This window comes from Sorex araneus, chromosome 8, assembly GCF_027595985.1.
Source record: "Sorex araneus isolate mSorAra2 chromosome 8, mSorAra2.pri, whole genome shotgun sequence".
NCBI lineage: Eukaryota > Metazoa > Chordata > Mammalia > Eulipotyphla > Soricidae > Sorex > Sorex araneus.
In genome coordinates this window covers 27498322-27513626 of record NC_073309.1, presented here as the reverse complement: position 1 = coordinate 27513626, position 15305 = coordinate 27498322, and positions in this window count along the sequence as shown.

Here is a 15305-nt window from a genome sequence, read left to right as displayed (position 1 = left end):
CTAAGTCCAGAGAAATTTCTGCCAGAAATTGCATCATTGCAAGTTTGTACCTCTCAGCTACTTTATATTCCACATATGAGTGCAATCTTTCTATGTCTGTCTCTTTCTTTCTGACTCATTTCACTCAACATGATACTTTCCATGTTGATCCACTTACATGAAAATTTCATGACTTCATGTTTTTCTGACAGCTGCATAGTATTCCATTGTGTAGATGTACCAGAGTTTCTATAACCAGTCATCTGTTTTTGGGCACTCTGGTTTTTTCCAGATTGTGGCTATTGTAAACAGTGCTTCATGAACATAGAAATGCAAATGTCATTTCTACTATACCTTTTTGCCTTTCCGGGATATATTCCCAGGAGTGGTATTGCTAGGTCAAATGGAAGCCCAATTTCTAATTTTTTGAGAATCGTCCATATTGTTTTCCAAAAGGGCTGAACCAGTTGGCATTCCCATCAGCAGTGAAGGAGAGTCCCTTTCTCCCCACATCCACGCCAACACCGGTTGCTTTTGTTTTTTGGGATGTGGGCCAGTCTCTGTGGTGTGAGATGATATTTCATTGTTGTTTTGACCTCCATCTCCCTGATGATTAGTGATCTTGAACACTTTCTCATGTGCCTCTCAGATATTCGGGTTTCTTCTTTGGGAAAATTTCTGTTCATTTCATCACCCCATTTTTTGATTGGGTCGGCAGTTTTCTTCCTGTGGAGTTCAACCAGTGCATTGTATATCCTTGATATCAACCCTTTATCGGAAGGGTACTGCATAAATATCCTTTCCCATTATGTAAATTTTCTTTATATTTTGGTCACTGTTTCTTTTGAGGTGCAGAAGCTTCTTAGTTTGAGATAGTCCCATTTATTTATCTCTGTTTTCACTTGCTTGGCCAGTGGTGTGTCATCTTTGAAGATACCAATGGCTTCAATGTCTTGCAGGGTTTTTCCAGCCTTGTCTTCAATGTACCTTAGGGATTCTGGCCTGATGTTGAGGTCTTTAATCCATTTTGATCTGACTTTTGTACATGGTGATAGGTGGAGATCTAAACCCATTTTTTTGAATGTAGCTGTTCAGTTTTGTCAGCACAATTTGTTAAACATGCTTTCCTTGCTCCACATCAAATTTCTTGCTCCCTTATCAAAGATTAGATGATCATATATTTGGGGGGGTGTGTCAGAGTATTCAACCCTGTTCCACTGGTCTGCAGCTCTACCTTTGTTCCAGTACCATGCTGTTTTAATTACTACTGCTTTGTAGTAGAGTTTGAAGTTGGGTAGGTTGATTCCTCCCATTTTCTTTTTCCCAAGAATTGCTTTAGCTATTCCTGGGGGATTATTGATCCATATGAATTTCAGGAGCGCTTGCTCCATTTCTTTGAAGAATGTCAAGAGTATTCTCATAGGGATCAAAGACAGTACAAAAAAAGAAAACTACAGTCCAATATCCCTGATGAACACAGATGTGAAGATTCTCAACAAAATATTAGCAAATAGAATTCAACAACTCATAAAAAAGATCATACACCACAACCAAGTGGGATTCATCTCGGGGATGCAAGGATGGTTTAACATCCGGAAATCAATCAACATAATCCATCATATCAACAAAAGAAAAGATAAAAATCATATAATCATATCAATAGATGCAGAGAAAGCATTTGACAAGATCCAGCACTCATTTATGATGAAAACACTCACCAAAATGGGTATAGAAGGGACCTTCCTCAATATAGTCAAAGCCGTTTATCACAAGCCTATGGCAAGCATCATCTTCAATGGAGAAAAACTAAGAGCCTTTCCTCTAAGAACAGGGATGAGACAAGGATGCCCACTCTATCCACTTCTGTTCAATATAGTACTGGAAGTACTTGCAAGCACAATTAGGTAAGAAAAAGATATTAAGGGCATTCAGGTAGGAAAGGAAGAAATTAAGCTCTCACTATTCGCAGATGATATGATACTATACTTAGAGAACCCTAAAGCCTCTACCAAGAAACTCCTAGAAACGATAGACTCATATAGTAAAGTTGCAGGCTATAAAATCAATACCCAAAAGTTCATGGCTTTCCTATATGCAAATAATGAGAGCGAAGAAAGCAACATGATAAAAGCAATCCCGTTCACAATTGTGCCTCAAAAAATCAAGTACCTCAGAATCAGCTTAACTAAGGAGGTAAAGGACTTGTATAATGAAAACTACAAGACGCTACTTCAGGAAATAAAAGAGGACACGAGGAAATGGAAAGACATCCCCTGCTCATGGATAGGAAGAATTAATATTGTCAAAATAGCAATACTCCCCAAAGCAGTGTCCCATTTCTAAGGCCAACTTATATCAGGAGCTTACACGGAGCAAATGGAGCAAAAGCAGTCAAGGCACAAAACTCTACAATAACAGCAGCAACATATGAGACATCACTGTGGGTATAGAGGGTGAACTTCTCTTCCCAATCTATAGGCCCATACTCTGAAATGTCCCCAATTTGGCCTTGAGTATGTGTTCCCAAGTTGGCCTGATCATTACCAAGAAAGTATGTGGCAGTACTGAATGTATGTAGGCTATTGTGAGAAAGATTAAGTGCTGTCCCATAGTCATTTATTTAACAGCTATACAAGCAACTGAAGAAAGAAGGCAAATGATGTCTGGGCGTCCTGGCTGGTTTGACAGAGGATACTTTCTCTCTTTATTTTTTAAGTAAAACCAACGAAAAGTAATATAAACAATAGGCACATTCTGTGAAGGATAAACTTCTGGAGTTGACTCACAGCAACTCTATTTAAGAAGCAGATTGTGAACAAGAAAGAGCAACATTTCCAAAGCCACAAAACTAATTAGTTTGGCATAGACCAAAAGCTAATTTAGCCTTTTCCTAAACTCCTGCTAGATGGTTTAAGCTACCAGATCACTGAGAATCTTTGCTGAGAGTATACTAACATGTACTATTAATGCCACCCTGCATCCATGCACTTTTCTAGCAACAGTATTCTGGTTTTCTATAGCAAAACTTCCCTCTTTTTATCAATCCATGTACATCTAGTGGAACTAAATCCATCTCCAGTTCCAGGGATAAGCAGGTGACTTGAACCTAACCAAGTAGAGCAAAATATTACAATGGTTGGCTAATGTTTAGGCACAAGACTCAATTAATATCAAGTCAGCACTGTGAGAATATCCTGGGATGGCGAGAAAGGAGTTCTTTCTCTTTCCTGCTAGAATGTCAGCAGTAGGATATTTTGGGCTGATACTTAAAAGAGACATTGAGTGGAACCTGAGTAACATAATAGTTCATGGAGCAAGACAAAGGGAAAATGCATTTCTGTGACTTGTTTGTTTTCTTGGTATCAACTATGCCTGAAGCCAGTCTTGTCCTGGTCCTTTCAGTTACATAAGAAAATAGATTCCTTTATTTCCCTAATCCTGATGCTTCATTTTTTATTTCTTGCTATTGAATCCTAATTAAAACAGAGATGAACAAAAACTCACTTTGTTAATTTTATTTAATACGAATACCTACTTAACATCTGCTACAGGGTTCCAAAAAATTAGAGACCATTAACTTTACACCAAAAGTTGCTTAGTCACAAATGAGACACAATGTTCATACATGAACAAAGTACAGATCACTTCTATTCAATGCCACAAAAGGATTAAGTTCTGAATATGAATATACAAAAAGGTTGAGATGAGATAATGAAGAAACAAAGAAGAAACCCAAGTGATAGTCAAAGATAGAAGTGGTATTAGAAGAATATTATCTGAAAAGTAGAAATGACTGAGATGAAACAAAAGTAAAAGTCAGAGGAAGAGTTTCCCTGAAGGTGAGATGAGTTGGGCCAATATAGAAGCAGCCATTTCTTCTCTATTAATCAGATGAACTAAGGCTAAGATAGTTATGTTTAAGAGTCTTGGTCAATTTGGGGCTGGAGCGATGGCACAGCTGGTAGGGCATTTGCCTTGCATGCGGCCAACCCGGGTTCAATTCCCAGCATCCCATATGGTCCCCCAAGCACCACCAGGAGTAATTCCTGAATGAAGATCCAGGAGCCCCTGTGCATCGCCAAGTGTGACCCCCCCCCAAAAAAAAAAACAGAGTCTTGGTCAATTTGACTTGAGTCTTTGGTGCTGCCAGGAAAATTAACCAATATCTTTTTCATTGGATCTTTAGTACATAAAATTTAAGAAATTTCTAATATTCCAGATGCAGAGGCTTCCAAACTTATCTGGCCTACTGCCCTCTTTTCTGAAGGAAAATTATTCAGTGCTTCCCCTTAAAAATCCACATTCTTTAAGAAAAACTAACAGAAATCTTCCTTCAATTGCACTTTAAGCTATTACCACCCTTATGGAGTGTTCCAACACCCTCAGTGGGTACAGTAACTTCTGTTCAATGAAATATTGCTTTTGAGTCTAGGTGAGATCATTTGAAATCATTAGTATTGGTTTTACATAAAAATCATCTATAAACAAATCAAACAACTTCTATAAATCTCTTTTGTGAATCCATCACTTTCCTTGGTGGTGAGAGAGCACAAATGTGCCAGATATGGACACTTTATGTCATGAGTATAAAATAGGTAGTGACCTCTGCAACAAATTTATTGTGAATTAACTAAAGCACAATTGTTGGCTCAAAAGAAGGGATGCAGTGTCCTCTTGTAAGCCCTTTAGACATAAGGTTGAATCTGAAGCAATGTTTCCCTGAGAGCCCCAATATAGGACCTTATAAAAGACATATAGATAATTCAGTTCTAAATTAAACCTGGTTTATTGAGGATACTACTTGGAAGATACAGCCAGAGAAGATGGGGAATGTTCCTTTCTACTTTCTACCATCATGGAAAACATAACAGAACTGACGTTGAAAGACTGGTTTTATTGGTTTGGCTGGACTTCCAAAGACTTCTGTATGTTCGAAGTGAATGAAAGATGGTTTAGAAGATGCTAAGTTCGGGCATGTCAGGAAGAGTTTCTTTTTCTCTTTTCTATTTATCTAGCTTTAGGCTCAGGGTTCAATAACCTGGGGCACCGTACGTGGAGCCAGGGATCCAACAAGGGTAGGCTCCATGCAAAACAAGTGCTTTGCCTCTGAACTGACACCAAGAATTTTCTTTCTAACTTTCCTTACCTTTTCCTGTTCATTAAAAATCAGAAATTGGGGTAAAGACTAGTGTACATTTTTTTTCATGTAAAGGAAATCAAAATCTTCAAGGATGAATGATCTGTCTTCTTCAGGGATTTTTCTGGGCAGGTTCCCTTGCACAGTGCATTCCATCCAAGACTGGAAGAACCATGGCTCCTTTCACCATACATGAGCTTAGCATGTTTAAAATGTCCCTCTGCTCCGGAGTGGTCAGGTGCCCTGAGACAGTGTGTGTTTCCAGATTACCTGCTTGTGTGCCCCAAATTCTGCTAGGGCGTTCACCAAACTGTTCTGTAATTATTCTTGTTTGTAATTCCCTAGCTGTCCCTGCTTCTGTTTTTGTTGCTGTATAGTTTATTCTCAGCCCACTTGTCAGGATTATCTACTTAAAATATATAAGATGGTATCAATCCACTGCTAAAAATTCTCATTCCTCTTGTCACAGAGAGTTAAAAACCCAGTTCTCATAATGGCCAGAGGTTCACATGTGAACAGGTAATGAATAGAAACTAGGAAGACTAAAAAAAAAAGACAAAGAACGTTGAAACTGTACCCAAACTACTTCCACTAACCATTGCAGCCATTAGTAATTTTTAGATGTTCCCCCAATGATTTTTTTTACATTTATTATACTGAAGTTTGAACATAAACACAATTAAAGTGGTACACTGTCCTCAGAGTATCTATGACCCAATCTCTATTTCATCCTACTTCTGACCTTTCTGACTCCACATCCTCATTAATGTCCCTATTTTGTATCATTATACATCAAGTCTCGGATATCCTCTTTCGATCTGCCAACTTCAGCATTTACCATAAAAAATCTAAGAACCCCCTACATCCAATGTCATTATCACATCCAAGGAATGAAACTAATGGCTGTTACGATTCACTGAGAAGATTGAGAACCACTAACCTAAATAGCCTGATACCCTGTTCCTCACCAGGATCTCATCTTCTGCTTTTTCCAAACCCATTCACCTCCAGTCATACTGGCTGCCTTGCAACATCTTAGACATACTGAGAGCCTTGAACCTGTACACTGGGTTTTCTGTCTGCCTTAATTCTCACCTTCCCAACTTCCCAACACACTTATAACAACACACACAACACACACATACACACACACACCTACTCTCCCCCATTGTCACTCTCCCAGTGTGACTTTCCTTGACTTCTTTATCCAAACTCATAATATAACTGAAATCCAACCTTCCCTACTCTCTATCCACTTTCCCTGCTTTTATATTTTGGTAGGTACTCAAATTCTTGTCAAATTCATAAAAATATTCCCCATTCAAAGAGAAGTCCATAAAAATAGGAACCATGTAAATATTTGCTGATAAATGCATGAGTGAATGATTCAATTGGGTTATAGCACGCCTACCGGTGAGTCAATGAGATGATGGAAATCAGGGTAAGAAGTCATATCAATGGATATTCTACTTTATAAAGCTGAGAGCAAAAACCATAACATTTATAAACATGAAAATATGACAACATTGAATGGGCAATGCTCTTATGGTGATCTGACAACAAAAGCTTGCATGACAGAAGTAATATCCTAAACTTTGAGGTTGACATCAGAAAGGAAAATTGTTCTCTTCAGTTAACCATTCCTTGCACTCCTTTGACCATAGAGTTAAGCCAGGTTGGTGAAAAGCAAAAGCCATAAACAATTTCAATCAGTTGGTCAAGCAAAGCAGTACATAAATACAGGTATATGTTGATCTATTCTACATATAAAAATAGAGAGTGTTCACATATATAAGAATGCTAAACTCCAAGCATCTTTGCTTGCTAAACATTCCTATTCTCCTTGGCAGTAGTACCTGATTCTGGACTTCACTGTGTGTGCTGCTGTGCTCATTGAATCAGAAGCATTCCTGGTCATCTTCCAGATGTAGGAAACAGCAAAGCAGTTAAGAGTCTTTGAAAGGCTGGTGCTGCACTCTTGGGCATCATTCAGTTGAATACAAGAGTCATACTTCACCGCCTTCCTCCACTAGGGCCAAGGAGGACAATTGGAAGCAGTCCCTTTGGAAACCGAATCTAAAACAGGTTGTTTCAATCCAGGCTTGGAACATTAAAAATTGGCCTTCAACAAAACAGGAGAGCTAACTCTCTTTGGCTGGAGTGGTTACAGAAGTCCTCCTTGTTGCTTTCTGGCAGACAAATAGAAGCACTGTCATTGTAGTGACAGGGGTGAGCTTACCTCAGGAATGGTCTCCAGCCAGGCAGTCATTCTTCTGCACTAGGAATCATGGAAATGAGAAAGGTGCACAGATTTTAGAGAGGTCTCTTCTCACTTTTCAGTGATAACAGTGTGCATGGAAAACCTCCAGATACTACTATAAAAACTTCTGTCATCAAAGCATAACAATAACCCTCAAGAGTAACCAGCAAATTTTCAGCAGTTGATGGTGCACATGAACAGAAGTGAGGGGCAATAGGAGGGATCTATTGATTTTCATGCCCATTACATGTGTGTTGAAAGAAGCAACTCTCACTAAAGTCATTTGTGCTGAAATTTACTTCCCGGACTCAACTTGTCCCCGGCAAGAAGAGCTGTTATGCTTGTGAACACAGGACTGCCTGGTGAATGTAATTAAAAGAAAATGAAGTTTCACTTAAAATCCTAATGAATTTCCCTTTTGGTTATTCTGTAGTTTGGGAGTGGTAGGGACATAGGCGAGTTTTTTTTCTCCCTACTAAACGACATAGGCATTTATCTATAGAATGATCCTCTATCTGGAGACTCAGTAATTCGATTCAGAAACCTTAAAAAGCGTTAAGCCAAAGTGTCAATTGTCACGATTTGGCCCAAAGATCTTTACTAGCTGGAGAATATCTAAATAAAGAACTGGGTACTTTCTGCAGAACAGTTTATTTCTCTTTTTAAACTGCTAAAATACTACTACCTGCAGTCATTCTTTCATTAGAGTAGCTTAATGATGTTGACTCTCGATGCCCAGAGAGGGTGGCAAGGGGCCTGCAGGAGAAGGAGGGCAGCTGGGCTTCCTATGTGCAAGAAAGAGAACCTGGCCTTTTGCATTGGCAATTGTGCCAAACCTTATAGAAGTTTGTAAACACCATAAAATATGTTATGATGTTTACAGCATATGTCTCTTATTGTTAAGAACTATTGTGAAAGTACAAGCAGAGTCTACTTCTTAAAATATTTTGTATTATAGTTATGGCATCCAATTATACAATAGTAATTGTGAATAATTATACCAATCCCCAGTCTGTTTTATGACTAGTTCTCACACTGAGCTCATATACTCTATATAAACACCATCTGTATCGAACATAAAACTCTTAGTTGTTCTAAGAACATAGGCTTACAAAGTATAGTTTATTAGTTCTGGGGCCAAGTACTTTCCCCGCAGTTGCCCTGGTCCCCACAAATCACATGAATCCCATGATCTCCTTCTAAGGCTGCATAGTTTGACTTGGAGCCCAGATACCTGTATAAGCTCTGGCTCATTGTAGGATTCATGAACAAATCATTTGATTTGTTCAAGGATAAATTCCAGCACCTAGACAATGCCAGAAACAGAGTTGTTAAATAAATAAATGAACAAATAAATAAATATATGAATCCTTGTAACTTCTTTAGTTGAAATCGGTGTGATGTATCTCTCAGAGCATAGAGTTAGTCAAACATGATTCTGATTACTTCCTACTCAATCAACAACTCTGGGGTAGTGATGGCTATGATGATTGGATGGAGACTAGGAAGAATTTGATTCATTATTTGATCTGCATTTTTTCATGTTCTTGAAGAAAGAAGACAGATAAAGAGGAAGGAATAAAATGATTAAAAGAGAAAAGTAAGGGAGTAATAAGGATATAAAAATAATTATGTATCCAGGAGTAGGTTCTGAGCACTGCCAGTTGGAGCACAACCAAAAAAAGAAAGAAAATGAAAATGAATCACAAACAGAAATAGAGAAGAGCACTTGGAAATTAACAACAAAAGGGAGTTTTCTGCATCAGGAAAAGAATATTTGAGATAATAAGTGTTGGAATAGAAAAATATCAATTTGATCATTTTATTTGCAGCCTCTGATTAATTTTTGGAAAATATTTTTTTTCATTATTGGGTCACACCTGGCGATGTGCAGGCCTTAGACCTGGCTATGCATTCAGGAATCACTCCAGCAGTACTCGGGGAACATACGGGATGCTGGGAATCTAACCCGGGTCCGCCACATGTGAGGCAAATGCCCTACTCGCTGTACAATCATTCTGAAAAATACTTTTTTTATTAAAAAAAATATAAAATCAAAATAGCCAAAATTAGAATTAGGTCTAGTGGTTTAAGATATTTATACTAAATTTGAGTTTCTTTTTTCAAAATATATTTTAGAAATTTCATTGAATCACTGTGAGATAATTATAAGCTTTCATGTTTGGGTTACAATCACACAATGATCAAACACCCATCCCTCCACCAGTGCACATCCCCCACCACCAATATCCCCGGTATAGCCTCCTTTCCCCCCTCCCCCTGCCTCAAATTGGAGAGCCTGGCAAACTCCCTGTGGTGTATTCATATGCCAAAACCAGTAACTATGATGGATCTCATTCCCCTGACTCTGAAAGAGTCTCCAATGTGGCACCATTGGAAAGGACAAGTAAAGAGAGGCTTCTAAAATCTCAGGGCTAGGATGAATGGAGACATTACTGAGACCGCTCGAGAAAATCGATGATCAACAGGATGATGATGATGATATTGAAGATGATGATGATGATGATGGCCTCTGGGCCCAGAATGCTGACAAGCTTCTGCAGAGTCTTTGTTTAGCAGTGTGTATGCTTCATTTTCTCTGCAGAGATCTCCTCATTCCTTATATGTGCAGACTTAAGTCAAGCACTTAGAGTTGGCCAAGAAGCGCTTCTCAAATTTCCCTTTGTGAAGTGCTTATCAAGATCTTTGGGTGCCAGGTTGCTCCTCCAGAAATCTCCAAAGAATTCCTTCCCCTGGAGAGACCCTTTGCTAGAAGAAACATTCTAAACCATTACAAAGGACAATTACAAAACACGATTGATTGCTGAATAGTTTTTGGTTCAAGAATTTAAACCTTCATGAGTAACGATCTAACCTACTGAAAAGCCTGACTTCATCCTGTTTAAAATAGGAACAAAGTTAAAATTTTGTTCCAATGACCGATAAGTGATTCATCATCACTAAACTTCAGAAAGAGCTTATAAATAAATAGAAATTTCTTCAGAGTAAATTAAACCCAGTCCAAGAAAGACAAATTGTGTGTCTTGCTGGCAGAGATACAGCCTGGTGCAACATCTCCAAAAGAACATGATACCGCTGAATCTTCCCAGGTGGACTGGTTCAGACTGAGACTCTGGAACCTTAGAGGAACGGGGGCAGGAAAGCTCCCCTTCCTGCCTGAAGGCACAGCAGCCTGCAGCCACGTCTGACACACTCCAATAGAGCCCAGCTACACAACTGAACCTCATCAAATTTCCAAGCCTCTATCTAAATTGTTCTAGATCTATAGCTCTTGGACGAATGTGGCCACATGACCCATCCACATTTCTTTGTACTGTCAGCCCAATAGGATCACAGAAAATCTGATGGAAAAATTGCATAGATAAGACCACCAAGCTCCGTGAGCCAAAAACAAAAACACAGAAGGTTTAACCAGCACTAACCTGCACCATAGCGCCTTCATGACTCCAGTAACAGCATTGAAGGACAAAAGAAAAAAAAGAAAAAAGATCACAAATGACCTATTAATCTAAGCTTTGATCTTTCCATTTGCCTTTGTGGTAACAAACAATATGAAGAAATGTGCTCGTGTCTGCAAAGGGGCAGGCTGGTGCGGTGGTAGGAAACTGGGGATACTGGTGAAGGGAGCTGTTGATGAGATGGGTATTGGAACAGTTAATGTCTGAAACAATTGTATAATAAACAACTTGGTAAACCACAGGATTATAATACAAAATATTCGTTAAAAAGAGACAAATTGTGCCTATTTAAAATCATTCTGCTTTGGGGCTGGAGCGATAGCACAGTGGGTAGAGCATTTGCCTTGCACGCGTCTGACCCGGGTTCGATTCCCAGCATCCCATATGGTCCCCTTGAGCACCCCAAGAGGACTTTCTGAGTCCAGAGCCAGTAGTAACCTCTGAGCATTGCTGGGTGTGATCCAAAAAACAAATAAATAAATAAATAAAAATAAAATAAAACCATTCTGCTTTGACAGGTTGTGGTGTACAGCAACTGAGTGAGCTCACACAGCATGTTTCTGTATCTTTGATGTTCTGGAATTATTTTATTATATGTACATTTTTGGAATTCGTCCCTGCTAAGCAATATCACCTAACTGTTAACCAAGACTTTAGGATTCAAATCACAAGAAAGCTTTTTTTTTTTTGATAAAAGTTTCTCCCTTCAAATACCATACAAAATAATAATGATGTTTTTTCAAAAAGGCAAGTGCATTTTCCCTGTGGAATTAGGTTCTGCTTTGGAAAGAACAGTAGTTGTAGTCACATGGTTTACAAATACTCTGAACACCATTAAAAAATACCACGCTAGGTATGCCAGCATTTGAACTCAATTTATAAGAAATGTTATTATGAAACAATGATGCCAGTATTTCCAGGGAACTGTCCAAACACCCAAAGATGAACGTATGAATTTGGCATTCAGAAAAGCGTACAAGAGATCAGACTGCATGTAGGAAATTTCCTCAAATGCTATTTTTTTTTTGTTCCATGGAATTTCATATACTCAATACCAATGAATTAGCAAATGATCCATTAAAGCAGGTTTAGAACATGGCATCATTTCTACGCACCATGACAAAGTGAGAATTAAGGCTCTGTCTGCATGTCAGAGGGATGTCACATGGCAAGGAATGTTATCAAAAGAACCGAACAATATATCCTTGGTGGAATGAAGCTCAAAGCAGGGCCAAATTGTGAATATAGACATAATACCCCAAATAACTATCAATCAATTGACTCCAGATAACTCACTTAATACCTTGCAAATGAAAACCCCATCATACTTGTTTCCAGAATGAGTGTGCTTAATGTTCTACATGAGTATGTTTATTTTCATTTGTTCCTACTTAGTCTCAGCAAGTGATCATTTAGCGAGGTAGCTATCATGCTCTGTTCATTGAGAGTTCAGACAATAATAAAATTTTGTGGACCAAGGATGAAGAATTAAGGTCCTCACCTCTGCATTTCCTTTGACAAGTGGAGCTTGTGCTGCAACACGCCCCATTTAACAAAAGGGATGTGGTCTCTGAAATAGAGTGCTACCTCACACGGCACCGGGCAGGGTCACTAGTGCAAAATCCCCAGGGAGCTGCGGGCCCTGTGCTGTCATCGATTTCCTGTGCTCAGTATTGGAGTGATTCACTGAATTCCTTAAATAATACAAGACAGTGCTGCCCTGCTCAGTGTTCTCCCATCTCAATTTCCCCTCTAACTTGCTTTCCCTGCCTCCACTCCCCATCTCTTTAAACACATAGAGCAGAGTTATGCTTGGGCACTTCGGTGGTACTGCCACTCCTAGCACTTGAACACAAGTCAAAGATGTCTGCCGGAACACAAAATAATTACAAAGAGACTTGGTTGAGAAAGCAATCAGACCGGAAAGTATGTGTATGGAAGAAAGTGCCATGTGGTATTATGCCCCATGGGCTAGGTGGCACTCACCCTGGTTTATGACTTGAATACATGAGGAAAATATTCATCAACTATCGTGATAGATCTGTTATCTCACATCCATGCATCATGTCTACAGTCACACAATTACATATTCTTATACAAATATATGACAGATATAAACATGTCAACTCTGTGTCACAGAGATACAAATATTAGAATTTAAATGAAAGGAAACCTAGCGTGAAAAAAAATTATTTCCAGTTTTGACTGTGCCTATTATAAACAAAGAGACATCGGCACAAGATGCAACTTGCTCTGTGCCTCAGTTTCCTAAATTGTTGTGTGAGGTTAACTCCTGCCCTATCTAGAGGGGCAGGGAGAGGGGTAGCCTACAGAAAACTGCTTTGAAAAGTACAGAGCGCTATACAAATGCTAGGGATAATGAGATGTTTGACAAAAGAGCATTATTCCTTTGCTAAGATATGTCCACATTCACGTTTTTCTATCTGTGAAGGTTCTTTGAAATTAAATTGAGACCATAACCAACATCTCTCCCAGTGCTGCCTGAGGTTTTACTCAGCAACAAAGCAAGGGTTTCTTTTCATCATTCATCATATTTGAGTTCAAGCACCAAGAGGTACTTTTTTACCAGTGGTGAAAATAGCTTTCTTTTCACTGCAGAAACACACAAAAAAATGATCTCTGCCTGGATGCTAATGTTAAGGATAAGGCTTAGTCTCCAGTTGTGACCAAAAATGCCCCATTTGGCTTTATCCATGGTGTTTTCTTGCACTGGGTAGAAGGGAGTGAGTGAAAGCATAAAGTGATATTTACATAAGCAGGCAACTAATTAAACAATGGAACACATTTTCAAGGGGGGATCTTGCTCCATTTTTCTTTCAGCTTTAAGTGCCAACTGGATACTCTCGCATACAAACAAACGTCAGGATAAAAACCCCTTCATGCATGTAATCACCCTCAATCATGTCTTCCTTATTCAGGCACCTTCACTGCTATTGAATACAAATCCTAGGCTGGGTGTACCTGCCCTTGTTTGTTTAATCTGACCCCAAGCTTTCTAGCACTTTCTCCTGCTCATCGCCACACCATGTTTAATTTTGCTGGATTCTCTATGCTGTTTTAATGGTGCCAGTGTTTTCAACCTCAATGGCTTACCATTTCCTCTCATGTGGAGATACCCGATTTTCACAGGGTATGATTTAGGCAACTGAAATTCCAAATACTCTTTTGAGAGTTTCGGGCACTCCCAGACACTACTTCCACTCTATATTTGAAGGCTCCCCGGTCCATTGCTCACTGCCCGCTTCAAGGCATATCTTATGATGACTCCATACCATTTTCCCTAAAATTCTTAAACCACTACAAGCTCTCCCCTTTGTAAATTCATTTTAATATGTCAAGTCTCCAACAACTCCCACTCACATTTTTTTTTCCCTCAAAATGTCTCTTGTTATAGTACTATTCTGTCTGGTGGAGTATCTTTCCTTATCCTGAGAATTTAAACTTCTGACGTTAAGGATAGTATATTTTTATTAGGGTGGGTCACACCTTGCCGTGCTCAGAGGCTTTTCTTGGTTCGGTCAGGATAGAAGCCTTGGTGCTCAGGGAATCCTACGTGCTGGGGATCTGAACCAGGTTTGGCTGCAACAAATGTTTGCAACAAAGGTAAGCACCTTCCCTTCTGTATTGTACCTTCAACCCAAAGATTTTATTTTTGTTGTTTATTACAGGAAATTTCAAATGTATACAAAGTAAACAGAAGATCTTTTTTGTGCATCTCTGGGACCTGTCTCTTGCATGAAGTAAGTTTAAGTCATAAGGGTTTTGGGCAAATGAAGCCGTTTGCCTAACTCCTTGCTTTCCGGTTAGGTAAGCTTTCTCTTAGAAACACACACGGACAGACAAGCCACATATCTGTAGGATCACCATCCATATAGTCTAAACCCACTCATCAATTTTAAAATTCTGGAAATGTGCTTATCCTGAAAGTTATTAGTTCAGAAAAATCAGCAAACCAACTACGGTGATGATGGGGGCAGGAAGGATTGAGAAGAGTGATTTGTCAAGACTATTTTCAAAGAGACTTCAAACCTGTGTTTCTGTGTACTTCTTTTTAGCAAGACATATTTCTTTAAAAGTGCAGTATTGGATGGATAATCTAAAATTAAAGGATCACTACACGTATCAAAATTATTGTACTCTTTTTTAACCTTGTATTACTGACAGGAATATCAATTTAAAAGTCTTCCCCCTTCTCAAACTTCCACTTAGACTGGTCAATTATTTTAGGCACTTAAGAATGTTTTTTTGTACTTGCCCCACTAACTTTTGCTACCGCTATATGCATGTATTATTTTGGGGGAGCAATGAAATCCTTAAAGCAAACAGAATTCTAGAGTGATAGATTACATGCCCATGCTATGTCACATCCAATTAACTCAAATTGACTGTACACTGCATTATTCTGTTAGTGCATGGAAGATCAATAAAT